This window comes from Dreissena polymorpha, chromosome 1, assembly GCF_020536995.1.
Source record: "Dreissena polymorpha isolate Duluth1 chromosome 1, UMN_Dpol_1.0, whole genome shotgun sequence".
NCBI classification, from domain to species: Eukaryota; Metazoa; Mollusca; class Bivalvia; order Myida; family Dreissenidae; genus Dreissena; species Dreissena polymorpha.
Window position 1 is genome coordinate 203140852 of NC_068355.1, and position 13546 is coordinate 203154397.

At 34.8% G+C, this 13546-nt stretch overlaps 1 protein-coding gene across 7 annotated transcripts in view; it reads right to left on the minus strand.

Annotated features, from left to right (window-relative positions):
* The window catches only part of LOC127864687 (uncharacterized), a 192174-nt gene that overhangs the window by 154165 nt on the left and 24463 nt on the right, over positions 1-13546 (minus strand). The window contains exons 1-4 of one of the 7 annotated variants that reach the window (XR_008042205.1): positions 5416-6551; positions 2989-3103; positions 2769-2944; positions 2461-2592 (exon numbers count right to left, since the gene is read on the minus strand). The exons of 1 other annotated variant lie outside the window; for it this stretch is intronic. The gene's annotated coding sequence lies outside the window, so the exon portion shown is untranslated. Of the gene's footprint in view, positions 1-2416; positions 2637-2768; positions 3104-5415; positions 6552-13546 lie in introns of those variants that run through there. 5 more of the 7 variants (XR_008042208.1, XR_008042209.1, XR_008042207.1 and 2 more) reach the window with 5 other exon arrangements.

The window sequence follows — 13546 nt, forward strand, 5'->3', positions numbered from 1 at the left end:
TTAATGAATAAGTTAAAAAAATGCCAAAATCTGTGAAAAGGCCCCTTTAATCAATATGACGTACACAAGCAATTTAAAAAAGGCATCTAAGAAGTTTATAAACACCCTATATTTACGAATGCACAATGCTTATTTGGAATGGATGACAATGACAATATTAACACATTATTGTAAAAATTGCATCCAAGAGTATTAATTAAGTTCAATACTAATATGATTGTATGGTAACAATTGTTTGTTATGCATTCAAAATAACGCAAATTTTCTATGTAATCAATATGATTTATTTGAAACATTTCATACAATTTTACAAACATCAAGCTATTTTCAGCTGTTAAGCAACAGAACAATCATGTTTCATGCATTCAATTAAGTTCAATATAAACAATCACATTTTTAAGGAAATATGGTCTAATGGTCGAGTGGAACTAACTGTAACACAACTAGTAAACAGCCGCTATCATCAGCCACAAGTCAATTATTATCATGTATAATATAAATACAAGTACAATATGATTGCTACAATTTTCACATGTCTTAATAAGACATTTTGTGCAGAACATTTCCTTTATCATCGCAATTGCAAAACTGTAAGCATTGTATGGACAACTAAATTTTATGATTTCAAATAAATGACATTATATTTTTATTACACATGTTTTGTAACACTGAGTATCATATTGTACCATAGCTATTCATTCATTAAACAGACGTATATTAGTTTAGTAAGTATTCCACAACATCCCAATACAAACTGATGGCTGAGAATTAAGAGTGTCATATTTTTAATAACTGTAAGAATGTACTTGTTATGTTGAGAGATGAACAAATGAATGTACTTGTTATGTTGAGAGATGAACAAAAGCATTATCTAACAACGGATACAACTTTGTTTTTCAAGCAACAACATCCCTATATCTTACGTACAAAGAGAGACAATTCAATTATTGACAAGTGTTAGCGTGTTTAATCACTCTCGCTTGATTTGCAATTGACTGATTTCCAAGTAGAATATATTAATTTTTCTTAAGATAATGCAAAACAAAGTTAAACCAATCTTTCAATAGTTGCTTGACTTTATTTAGTGAAAGGCATTACATATACTAGTAACAAGATGTTCCTATTGTCTAAAGGATATTTGCCTCTTCAGAATGTGTTGTTCTGTATCATTAAGAAAGTTTTAAATGAGCATCTCCACAAGCAATGTTTGTTTTTATTATCTGGCATCTAAAAGATGTACAGGATGAAAATTGTTTGTACAAATACATGTCAACAGCGAAAATCAAAATGGCAACAATAAACGCATGATTTTCATTAACAATACAATCATTTCGCAATCGCTCTATATACAAATGACAAATGAAGTGACCGATATACACATTAATCAAGAATTCTTGGTCAGGTTAATCTGGTCGTCTAAATGCCTATACACAAACATATAAGGCATAATTAACTTTACAAAAACAAAAAAATAATTATCATAACTTTAGACATTATTCCCACGTCCTATATTTTCGTTTTTTAAATGCTCAGTTTTAAAACATATAAAGCATTTTAAGCAACAAAAAAGTCATTCTTAAATCATGTTCAAGAAAATTAATAAATGACTGGTAGTAAAAACCGAATAGACAATTTAAGGAAGATTAAATGATTTTGTCTAAAACTAATCAATATTGTCTTGAAATACTAAGATAATAAACAAGATGCTTGACAAACACCTGACACCAATGGGCACACTTAAGCGTATCAAAGCCATAGCACGAAAATTCTCCACCTGTCTAAACAATGTGTTTAACTTACTACCACCTCTATATTACATGTTAAGCCAAAAAAAAAACTGAAGCATGTCTCATTACATGAAAAGAATACATTTTCTTTCAATATTGTCAAAGTTCCCAGCATCATTTAAACAGCTTTGACAAATGTTAAAATCAACATTAATAGACATATATTTAGTAACATTATATTTTCCTTAACATTTCCAAAATAAAATTTCATAATACAGACAAAGTAATTGGATAGACTTGCTAATTTTGCCCTTAAAATAATATTGTTCATTATTGCTTTTATCAAGTAATCTTAATCTTATTATACTGAGTATTTAAATACAGTTCATAAAAGCCTTTTACATAAAATGACTATCAGCGTCAAAGTTCCAATAAAACATGAACTATTGTTTTCTTTCAACACAACTTGGATGTTCACATAAAAACATGGCTGGCCACAAGACTGTCTGGATTTTTACTTTTTGTTGTGATTTGTCATTATGCGACTTCTGTCTGCATCAATGCATCAAATTTCCACCTGTCCCAATTTCCAAGATGAGACCTTCAATTGTACATGTTCACACCGGACACGGGGTATGTAGATACCTTCCATTGTACATGTTCACACCAGACATGGAGAATGTAGAGACCTTCAATTGTACATGTTCACACCAGACATGGGGTATGCAGAGACCTTCAATTGTACATGTTCACACCAGACATGGAGTATGTAGAGACCTTCAATTGTACATGTTCACACCAGACATGGGGTATGTAGAGATCCTCAATTGTACATGTTCACACCAGACATGGGGTATGTAGAGACCTTCAATTGTCCATGTTCACACCAGACATGGAGTATGTAGAGACCTTCAATCGTACATGTTCACACCAGAAATGGGGTATGTAGAGAACTTCAATTGTACATGTTCACACCAGACATGGGGTATGTAGAGACCTTCAATTGTAAATGTTCACACCAGACATGGGGTATGTAGAGACATTCAATTGTACATGTTTACACCAGACACGGAGTATGTAGAGACCTTCAATTGTACATGTTCACACCAGACACGGATTTTGTAGAGACCTTCAATTGTACATCTTTACACCAGACATGGGGTATGCAAAGACCTGCAATTGCACATGTTCACACCAGACATGGAGTATGTAGAGACCTTCAATTGTACATGTTCACACCAGACGGGGAGTATGTAGAGACTAGCACATCTTAAACAGCATTTATATCTCTGAGCTTCTTCGGTATGACTGGGGTTAATATGATAACTGTAGCAACAGGCTGTCCTTCTGATTTGCCGGTTTGATTTCGTCAATGTCTGAAATAAAGAAAGATTCATAACAGTAAATGTCAGTTTTTCATTTTATGCATGTTACCCATGATAAACAAGTACAATAATAGCACTTTTATACATTGAGTTACAATAAAGTTAATTATAACCACTTTACTACCAACTAACTTTAAGTCTCTCCATCAATCAGGAAATATGGGATGATATTCCATAAACATACATTTTTTCATTGGAAAAATATTTCCTTATCATTTACAACAATTAAGAAAGGGCCAACTAGCCAATAGAAAATAAAACATGTTGAAAAGAGTTTTTCTGAGATGTATGCTGTGAAGTAGGCAAAAAGTCACCGATGCAACCACATTTTACTTTTGACTGAAAGCTTTACTACTATGAAAGAACAAGAGCACCGCATAACAGGTGCCACGCTCGGCTGCGAAAGCTTGTCAGAAATTATTATTTTTTGTTTAGAGATCACAGTGACCTTGACCTTTGACCTAGTGACCCAACAAGAGATGTGTTCGTCAGAAACAATGCCCCCTACTGCGCCTCTTTGAAATAAAATTTCTATGTATCATTTGGCAGGAATAGAAATCATGTCCCTTTAAAGCTTATTACTTCCCTTGGATTTTGTCCAATCCAACCGGGGGGGGGGGGTCTGTAGACAGTCAAAAATGACCAAGTCAGACAACACTTACAACCTAGGCCTGTGGTTTATCAAAGAAATCATAGCCAGAGTTTATCATGTATGTATGGACATAAGTCCACTGGTATTTAATGAAAACTAGCATTTACAGATAAGAACAGGTAAGAAATGATAATTATATCATTTAAAACAAGAGATGTGTTCGTCAGACCATGTATCTATGGACATAAGTCCACAGGTATGTAATAAACATGAAAGAAATGATAATTATATAATTAAAAAAAAACATTTTTAAATAAATCATTTGAGTTATAAATAATCAAAATAATTAATCTGTACAGTAACTGTGAAAAGAACTTCAATTCTTGGTAAGGAAATATATAATATGACATTTATAATTAAATAAATTACTTCCCTTGAAAATAATTGTCTCTAACAAATCTCTATTTTGAGTAGCAAATAATTAAAAGCCACTACTGTGACTGTAGATTCACCACTCAAAATGTGCAGCTCCATGAGATACACATGCATGCCAAATATATCAAGTTGCTATGTTCAATATGGATTAGGTATCTCCCTTTAAAGCTTATTTCTTCCCTTGGATTTGTATTTTTTACCGTAGACAGTAAAGGATGACCTTGACTTTGACCTTTTACCATGATGTGTTTGTCAGAAACAAAATGCCACCTTCTGCACCACTTTGATTTATTTAACAAAAATATATACGTTGGCAGGTCAGATAACTATGTCCATTTAAAGCTTATTACTTCCCTTGGATTTGTTTTTTTGACCCTAGACCTTGAGAGATGATGTTCACCTTGAAATTTTACCACTCAAAATGTGCAGCTTTATGCGATACACATGCATGCCAAATATCAAGTTTCTATCTTCAATATTTAAAAAGTTAAGGCCAATGTTAAGGTTTTAGCACGACGCCTACGCCGAACAGCGGACAACGAGCTGGCTATGACAATAGCTCGGGTGTTCTCCGAAAACAGCCGAGCTAAAAATTAACCAAAACTAGAGCTTCGTCACAGACGTGACTAATACTCTACATGCCGCATTGACACTGAATATTTTGCATGTTGCCTTCACAAAAAAGCAGCGGACACCATCCTTAATGTTTAAAACGCACTAAGTGACCCCGTGACCTAGTTTTTGACCCGGCAAGGCCCATGTTTGAACTTTACCTACACATCATCTAGATACAAATTCTAACCAAGTTTGGTGAAGCTCTGATGAAAACTACTTGAATAAAAGAGCGGACACCATACTTAATGTTTAAAACGCACTAAGTGATCCAGTGACGTAGTTTTTGACCCAGCATGATCCATATTCGAACTTGATCTAGACATCATCTAGATACAACATCTGACCAAGTTTGGTGAAAATCGGATGAAAACAACTTGAATTAGAGAGTGGACACTTAATACGAACCGACCGACTGACAAGCTCACTCCTATATACACCCCTAAACTTCATTTAAGGGGGAATAAACAAGAAGGAAAGTTCACATGATTGTAAATATGTCTGATTTTATCACACAAGAAGCAATACTTTTCTAGGTCACACATGACAAAAAAAACACAGCTGGATTGAAAGATGTATGGACACAAAAGGGTAAATCTACATGCACCTACCAATCTCTGAAAGTGAGGCCATGAAAAAGCATGCACATGACACGAAAACTCACCCAAGGTTCGCTCTGCATGATTTTCATAGACTGAGGGTTGTGAAGCATGGGGATCTCAGAATCTGGAGACGATGACTGCCGCTGGTTCACTTGCTGTGACTGCAAATGCTCCTGGGACATACTCATTGCTCTGCTTCCCAGGTTTTGTGGAATAAAAGTAAATCGTGCAACAAACAAATTAAAGACAATACTAGCGTTTTCAAGGACAAACAAAACTAATTTTAACCCGACAAAACACTTGTCAGTGTTTCGATCTTTCATATCGACAATGCAATGTCAAAATATTGAACTAGAGCCCACATTGTGCCCACGATGTTCTAGAGTTGTAAAGAGACTTGAAAATGTGAAGGCATTCAATGCAATGAAGCTAAAATAATTAGAGAGGAAACATTAGTTCATTTTGGTTTATCACCAAACTTTTTTTAAAAGAATGTTTAAATAAAAACAAAAGCCCCGCGGTTTGAGACAGATGCCTCCCAAAACAGAGCCCTGACACCCATCACTCAATCCTTTGATGAAATATCGAATGAATACCAATTTATCACCTAATGTCACAGTGACCTTGACCTTTGAACTAGTGACCCAAATTTCAATAGACATCCTCTACTGTCCAAGACCGATGCACATATTCATTATCAAGCCAATTGGTCAATTTTTTTACAAGTTATTAATCGGACACGATTTTGGCACTTATTGCGACAGTGACCTTGACCATTAACCTAGTGACCCCAATTTCAATAGGGGTCATCTATCGTCCATGGCCAATGCTCATGTGAAGTATCAAGCCAATAGGTCAATTTGTTGACGAGTTATTGATCAGAAAGGATTTTCACACGTATTGTGACTGTGACCTTTGACCTAGCGACCCCATTTTCAATAGAGGTAATCTACTGTCCAAGGCAAATGTATATGTGAAGTATCAAGCCAATTGGTCAATTTGTTGTCAAGTTATTGATCAGAAATGATTTTCATAATTATTGTGACAGTGAATTTTACCTTTGAACTAGTGGCCCCAATTTCAATAGAGGTCATCTACTGTCCAAACCAATGCACATGTGAAGTATCAAGCCAATAGATCAATTTGTTGACTAGTTAGTTACAGAAAATCAACTGGTCTACCAACACACCCAACGACAGACCGGCAAACATCCTGCAAAATAATATTACCCTCTTTTCTTTGAAGTGGGGCATAAAACACACGTGGCAGGTTAACAAGAAAGGGTTTAAATAATATAATTGTTATAGAAAAAGTGAAGATTTACCAAATGCAACACTTTTTTATGTTCAGTACAAAAACAGAAACTAACGTGAGGACAGTTTTAAAGTCATTTGCTTGTGTTTTATTTTGAAATCACTTGAATTTACAGGGTTTACATTTACACACTGTTATTTTTTAAGGTAAAAAATAACATTAAATACATTGATATAGCGACTCATCTGAGAATAAGCCAAAGACAAGTGCAATTATGACAGCTTGTTTATTGCAATAGACATGTGCACAGGTCGGTACTGGATTAGTCTCTTTATAGGCAGGGCTCTACTTCTAATAGGGGTCTGATGCAAAGTCGGATACACACTCTTTTAATTGCATCCTTACAAACTGACAAAAAGTATGGTGGAAAAAAAAGTGTCAGATTGTGTGCACTGTTGTAGATTAATTTAATATTTTAAATTGATTTATAACAAACGAAATGTCCTGTTGATATTCGACACACATTTGCATTTTTTAGAAACAAACAATTTACTGGCTGGCTGATGTTGAACAAAAATGTTGTAATAATTGTTTTCATATTTTTTCTTCAGTGGATAATATCAAATCTATATTTAAACTATATAAATATATATAATAACCTAACTAAATCATATAATAATTAGGTTAAAAATAACCCATACAAGCAGGTAAGCTGCTGGAAATTCTCGTATTGTGTCTTGGCTTCCTCTGCTGACGTGAGGACACTCATTTCGTCCCTGCAGTCTCGGATGTCATGTTGTGAAGTCATCTTCTTTACTGAAAATTATATAAAATATTTTAAGGGAAATGTTTGAAGATATATTCCTGTTTTGTAATCAATTCGTTTACAGTAAAACAATGGAGCAATATTTTATTTAAAGTATTTTTCTTTCTGTAGAATTTCTGTTTACTGTCAGTGATTGAGCAATATTTAAATGAACATGTTTCTGTTGATGCCCTGTTTTTAGTCATTTTGACAAATGTGTATGTGTATTTCTTTTGACCTTGCAGTCAAGGATAACCCATGAAAGTGCAATCATTTATTTCTAATGGGGTCCTTGGTTAATGCTAAAGGCAGCAAGCAGAAGAGACAGTATTGAGACACAAGGAATCCGGGTGCGATACCCTAGCTCTTTGCGAATAGATCCCTTGGTTCTTTTACGTGCTCAGTGTATAGAACCGATACACGCAAGAATTACCTGGGTTTTATACCAGTACATCTCTAGATGGGTGGGAAACACTTGAAGCATTTCTGAAATTTCCAGTGCCCCGGCCAGGAATTGAACCGGGGACCTCTGGATTGGTAGACCAGTGTGTTACCACTCGACTACCGCACCACCCGTATACAAATACACAATTGTAAAAAAAATACAAATGTTAATAGATTTACATAGTGATGCCCTGTTCTGCAGTCATTTTGTTTACAAATACAGATGGAACAATATAATATAACTTGGTCATCTAGTTTTCAATATCATTTTTCTAACATTATTAAAACCACAACAACACAGTTTATGGAATAACCTAAAGTAATTAATATACAAAATTAAGAATGAAAATTATTAAAAAAACTGCCTTCTTTTGGGTTTTTAACTGATTAAAAGCAGTAAAAGCAATTCACAATACCATAATGCAAATATTGGTATTCTTTGTAGTTATATGTTTGTATGTTTTTATTTAATATGTAGCCACTTTTAAATGTGCTTTAGTTTTGTCAGTCGGGTCAATCAAACTACTCATAAAATCTGTGAACAAGTACCTTTAAAACCTCACACGTTCTTACTGCAGTGACTATCTAAGCCCAAGTGACCGTCAACCTGACCATTAGGTGAGTACAAGGGCAAGGTCACAGTCCCGTTGGAGGTTTTCATCGCAAGGCACTGGGTGGTTTTGGGCGACCCTCAACCTGGTAAGTAAACGAGAGGAAAAGTGATTAAATCAAACAATAAATCAAAGCATGGTCACTATATCAATATGCTTAAATATGTATGGAAACGAAGGTTTGATAATGAATGAAAATTATAAAGAAAGTTATTTTTTAATGTGTGCATTAATACATGTAATAGGTACCTTTCAAATGCGTGAGTGTTGTTGATGTATTGTGTCATATACAATTAAGATCATACACAGGTAGCTCAAACATGGAAGACAACTTACTTGACTGCTGCTGCTGTTATTGCTGCTTAGCTGACTTGACTTGTTTGCCTGGATACTGCTAGACACTGACCAAGATCCGTCAAAAGACAAATATATTCTGGAATATTTGTCATATTGCAAAATGATTGTTCCTTCATCGAACATTTTTGATTACAAGTGATGCAAATGTTTTATGCGTTTTCCTTTTTTAAAACAAAGATATTCACACAACTTTACACAACTGTGGGCACAATGTTAGTTAATAACCCTGAATAGAATATCAGTTACACAGCCTCTGAATTCCCATGTGTGATGAGATACAGAATTATTAATTGGATATTGTGCAAAAGTTACTTGGCCAATGATAAGTTAGGGCTTTGTCACAAGATGACCATCTACCAATCAAACCCAGTTCAAAGAGCAGTGAGACCATCGGTACATCATAAACCTGCCCCCACGACTGAGGCTTCTGAGAGATTGAGATGTTCAGAGAGCATTGAGACCATGGGTGCTTTATAAACCTGCCCACCACGGCTGAGGCTTCTGAGAGATTGAGATGTTCAGAGAGCATTGAGACCATGGGTGCTTTATAAACCTGCCCCCCACGATTGAGGCTTCTGAGAGATTGAGATGTTCAGAGAGCATTGAGACCATGGGTGCTTTATAAACCTGCCCCCACGACTGAGGCTTCTGACAGATTGAGATGTTCAGAGAGCATTGAGACCATGGGTGCTTTATAAACCTGCCCACCATGGCTGAGTCTGCTGCTGGAGCCCAGATTGGTAACGGTTTGACATTTGTCCTGGAATCCCATTTCTCTGAAGGGTCACGTTTTGCGCATTAGCGCTGTTTATAAGCTTGGCCAGGTTTTCAGGGAAATATGCGTTGGTAATTGACATGTTTTCCTGTGAAATAAAATATCAACAAAGTGAAACTCTAGTAGCATTAGCAGATCATCCTATCCATCCCTACAAGGTCCTTTACTTAAGGTAAGTCACCATGTGACATGAAGTTAGACACAGGACATACACTATACAAAGCATTACATAGTTTTGCAATGAAAACAGTTCACCAAAAGATATGTAAATCATCAAGAAAATTACGCCAATTGCATAAATTATTATGGTATTTATGCTTAGACAGGGCACAATTTTTCACTCAGTTCATAATCCAAATAAATGAACAACGGGAATGCCAACAAAATCCTGTTTAGAAGACTGGGTTACATTTATTATGAGTTCAATGCCAGACAAGTTTAATTTGGTCAATTTTTCTTCATTAAACAAAAATATACGGTGAAAGTGCTAAATTCAATCTGGCTGCTAACTAAACTTGGACGAGAGATTATGACAAAAAACTTTATCACCAACTTTCATGATGATCCAATGTTTTGAAATATAGAGCAGACATAATGTCAGATGCAAACCACTAACAGCCGCAATATTTGTACCCATAGTATTTTAAAGTACTATTTAACTCTCATAATTACAACACAAAGTTAACATAGGCTGAACAAAATTGTTTCTGGTTTCTTTTTTGTTTAATGACGTCATTTAATACATCATTTTGCCATAGACAAATGAAAACAAAGAGTTGTAAGGTTGGGGCAAAATAATGATGTAATTTCGCAACAAGGGAATGGAAAAATAAAATTGTAATAAAAGTGATGAGTTTATAGTTTGTAGATGCAGTGGGTTCTCAAGGTATGACAAGGTCACATGGACAGAATCATAATGCCACATGTATATGACAACTCACAATGATGAGTTTATAGTTTGTAGATGCAGTGGGTTCTCAAGGTGTGACAATGTCACATGGACAGAATCATAATGCCACATGTATATGACAATTCACAATAAAGAGTTTATAGTTTGTAGATGTAGTGGGTTCTCAAGCTATGAAAAGGTCACATGGACAGAATCATAATGCCACATGTATATGACAATTCACAAAAGTGGTGAGTTTATAATGTGTAGATGTAGTGGGTTCTCAAGGTATGAAGAGGTCACATTGGCAGAATCATAATGCCACATGTATATGAAAAGGTCACATGGACAGAATCATAATGCCAAATGTATATGACAAGGTCGAATGGACAGAATCATAATGCCACATGTATATGACAAGGTCACATGGACAGAATCATAATGCCACATGTATATGACAAGGTCACATGGACAGAATCATAATGCCACATGTATATGACAAGGTCACATGGACAGAATCATAATGACACATGTATATGACAAGGTCACATGGACAGAATCATAATGCCACATGTATATGACAAGGTCACATGGACAGAATCATAATGGCACATGTATATGACAAGGTCACATGGACAGAATCATAATGACACATGTATATGACAAGGTCACATGGACAGAATCATAATGCTACATGTATATGACAAGGTCACATGGACAGAATCATAATGCCACATGTATATGACAAGGTCACATGGACAGAATCATAATGCTACATGTATATGACAAGGTCACATGGACAGAATCATAATGCCACATGTATATGACAAGGTCACATGGACAGAATCATGACACATTTTGACAAATCACAATATTGAGCCTCACTCTGTGAAAATGAGGTTAAATGTATGTGTGTAAAATATTGTCTCAAGTTAGCCTGTTTAGTTCTCACAGGCTAATCCTTTGTCGACACTCGACCTTAACTAGATTTTTGCCAAAAAGACTTCCTTTATACAAAAAATACCATTAAAGCGAAAAGTGTTAACTCAGATAATGCTGAAAAGTGTTAACCCACATAGTCCTGAAAAGTGTTTACCTAGATAATCATGAAAAGTGTTAACTCCGATAAGCCTGAAGTGTTAACCCAGATAAGCCTGAAAAGTGTTAAAGCAGATAAGCATGCGTGGACGATACTTTGACCACATGAGGAAGGCTCAATTGTTAATATCCACTCAAATATTAAAGAAAACATTCACCAAAGGGGAATCTCCAATTAAGTTTTCTCAAGTCTCGTACATTTGAAAGCCTTCGTCAATCGAACTGTTGATTGCTGAATTTAAAGTGTTGTTGTTGCTGCTGCTGCTGCTGATGTTCCAATGAAGGCTGAAGCAGCAATTTCATGTCAACTCTTCCTCTATTTTACACTGCAACTTTAGCTTCTGTTGTTGCAAGAGAGACCGGGGACCTTTGAATATAGAATGAATAGAAAACAGACATTTTCTTTTAAAATTAGACACATTTAGTATTTTAAGTACACTGAAAAACACAACAACATATTTCTTAATTGCACAAATTATCTTAAAAAAATCTATAATTGCCTTATTTGAAAACAATCCAAAATATCCGTATTTGAAAATAATCTGCATCTTGCTTATTGAAACAAGAGGGTAAGCATGGCCCTGAAGACTTACCTGAGTTCAACTTAAAACTTTGGTAGAAGACTTGAAGTTTCGAAAATGGCCTTGATATTGTAAAGATAAACATTCTGACCCAGTTTGAACATGATTGAGTCAATACATATGGCTTCTAGAGTGATCTTTGATTTAACTTGTTTATCTTGTTAATGGAAAGATGTGACCCGATTTAAAACTTGGTCGAGACAAAATACAAAAATGATTCTAATGAAGTTTTATGAAGATTGAGTGTCAATAAAATTATAAAGAGTGGTAACAAGATATGAAGAACATTTGAACTAGTGACCTAGTTTTTGAATGCACCTGATGTGAATCCAATGTCAAGCATTCATGATTAACATTAACTGCACGTTTCACCAAAAATGAGTTATTAATGTGAGTTCTAAAGTGAAAAGAAGGTTTTTATATATTGTATCTGGTGACCTACTTTTTGGATGAATGTTACATTGAAACAAACTTAGCCTCAAAAATTAAAAGATAAACATTTTGACCAAGTTTCATCAAATTGAGTCATAAATGTGGCATCTGGAGTGGAGTTCTACAATTTGACTTTGCACATCACCTAAACTCCAAATTGGCATACATATTGTCAATATAAGCATACCCACTAAGTTGTATCAAGATAAAGTCATATATGTTGCCCCTGTGGTGGCATCAATATATACTTCTTGCCAAGTTTCATCAAGATTGGATTAACAAATTAGGCCTCTAGAGTGGTAACGAGCCAAAAGTTGACCACGCAGTACAGCACAATACTTAACATAGGGTTATCACAATAAATGCTTTATAGAGTAAGCTTAAAACAGATCTAAAAATGTGTTCATATCCATCACATATCACTAACAAGTCTTCTGGGGTCTATAGCAATTGGGGAAATCAATTACTGATGTAGTCGATACAAAGCTTCTTATACTACTACTATCACTTGCATATAATAACAATTTCGATCACATTATTGGCTATTAAAGTTGCTATCCAGATCCCCACAAGTATAAAACCCATTGTACAAAAAACATTGACCCCTTTTTATAGAAATGACTGTTTCATTATGATCATTACATTTGATATGGAACATGATTTTGCAAAGAGTTAAAGAGTAAGTTTTGAATGGTACCTACAAATAATTTGCATATTATTGCCATTTTTTTAAATAAAGCTCTTGTTGGTCAATATAACCCATAATTTGAGTGTTAAGTGTGAAACTCTTGTATTGTATTGAAGATGCCTTAGTTTCACGTTTAACCCTCAAAATGAAATAAGATTGGTCAATTAATTGAAGTGCAGAAAACCCATTTAGCATTTGGGTTTTACCAATTTGTTAAAGCTTGATTGCATCAAAAGTCTTAAGTTTATAAAAGCCGCAT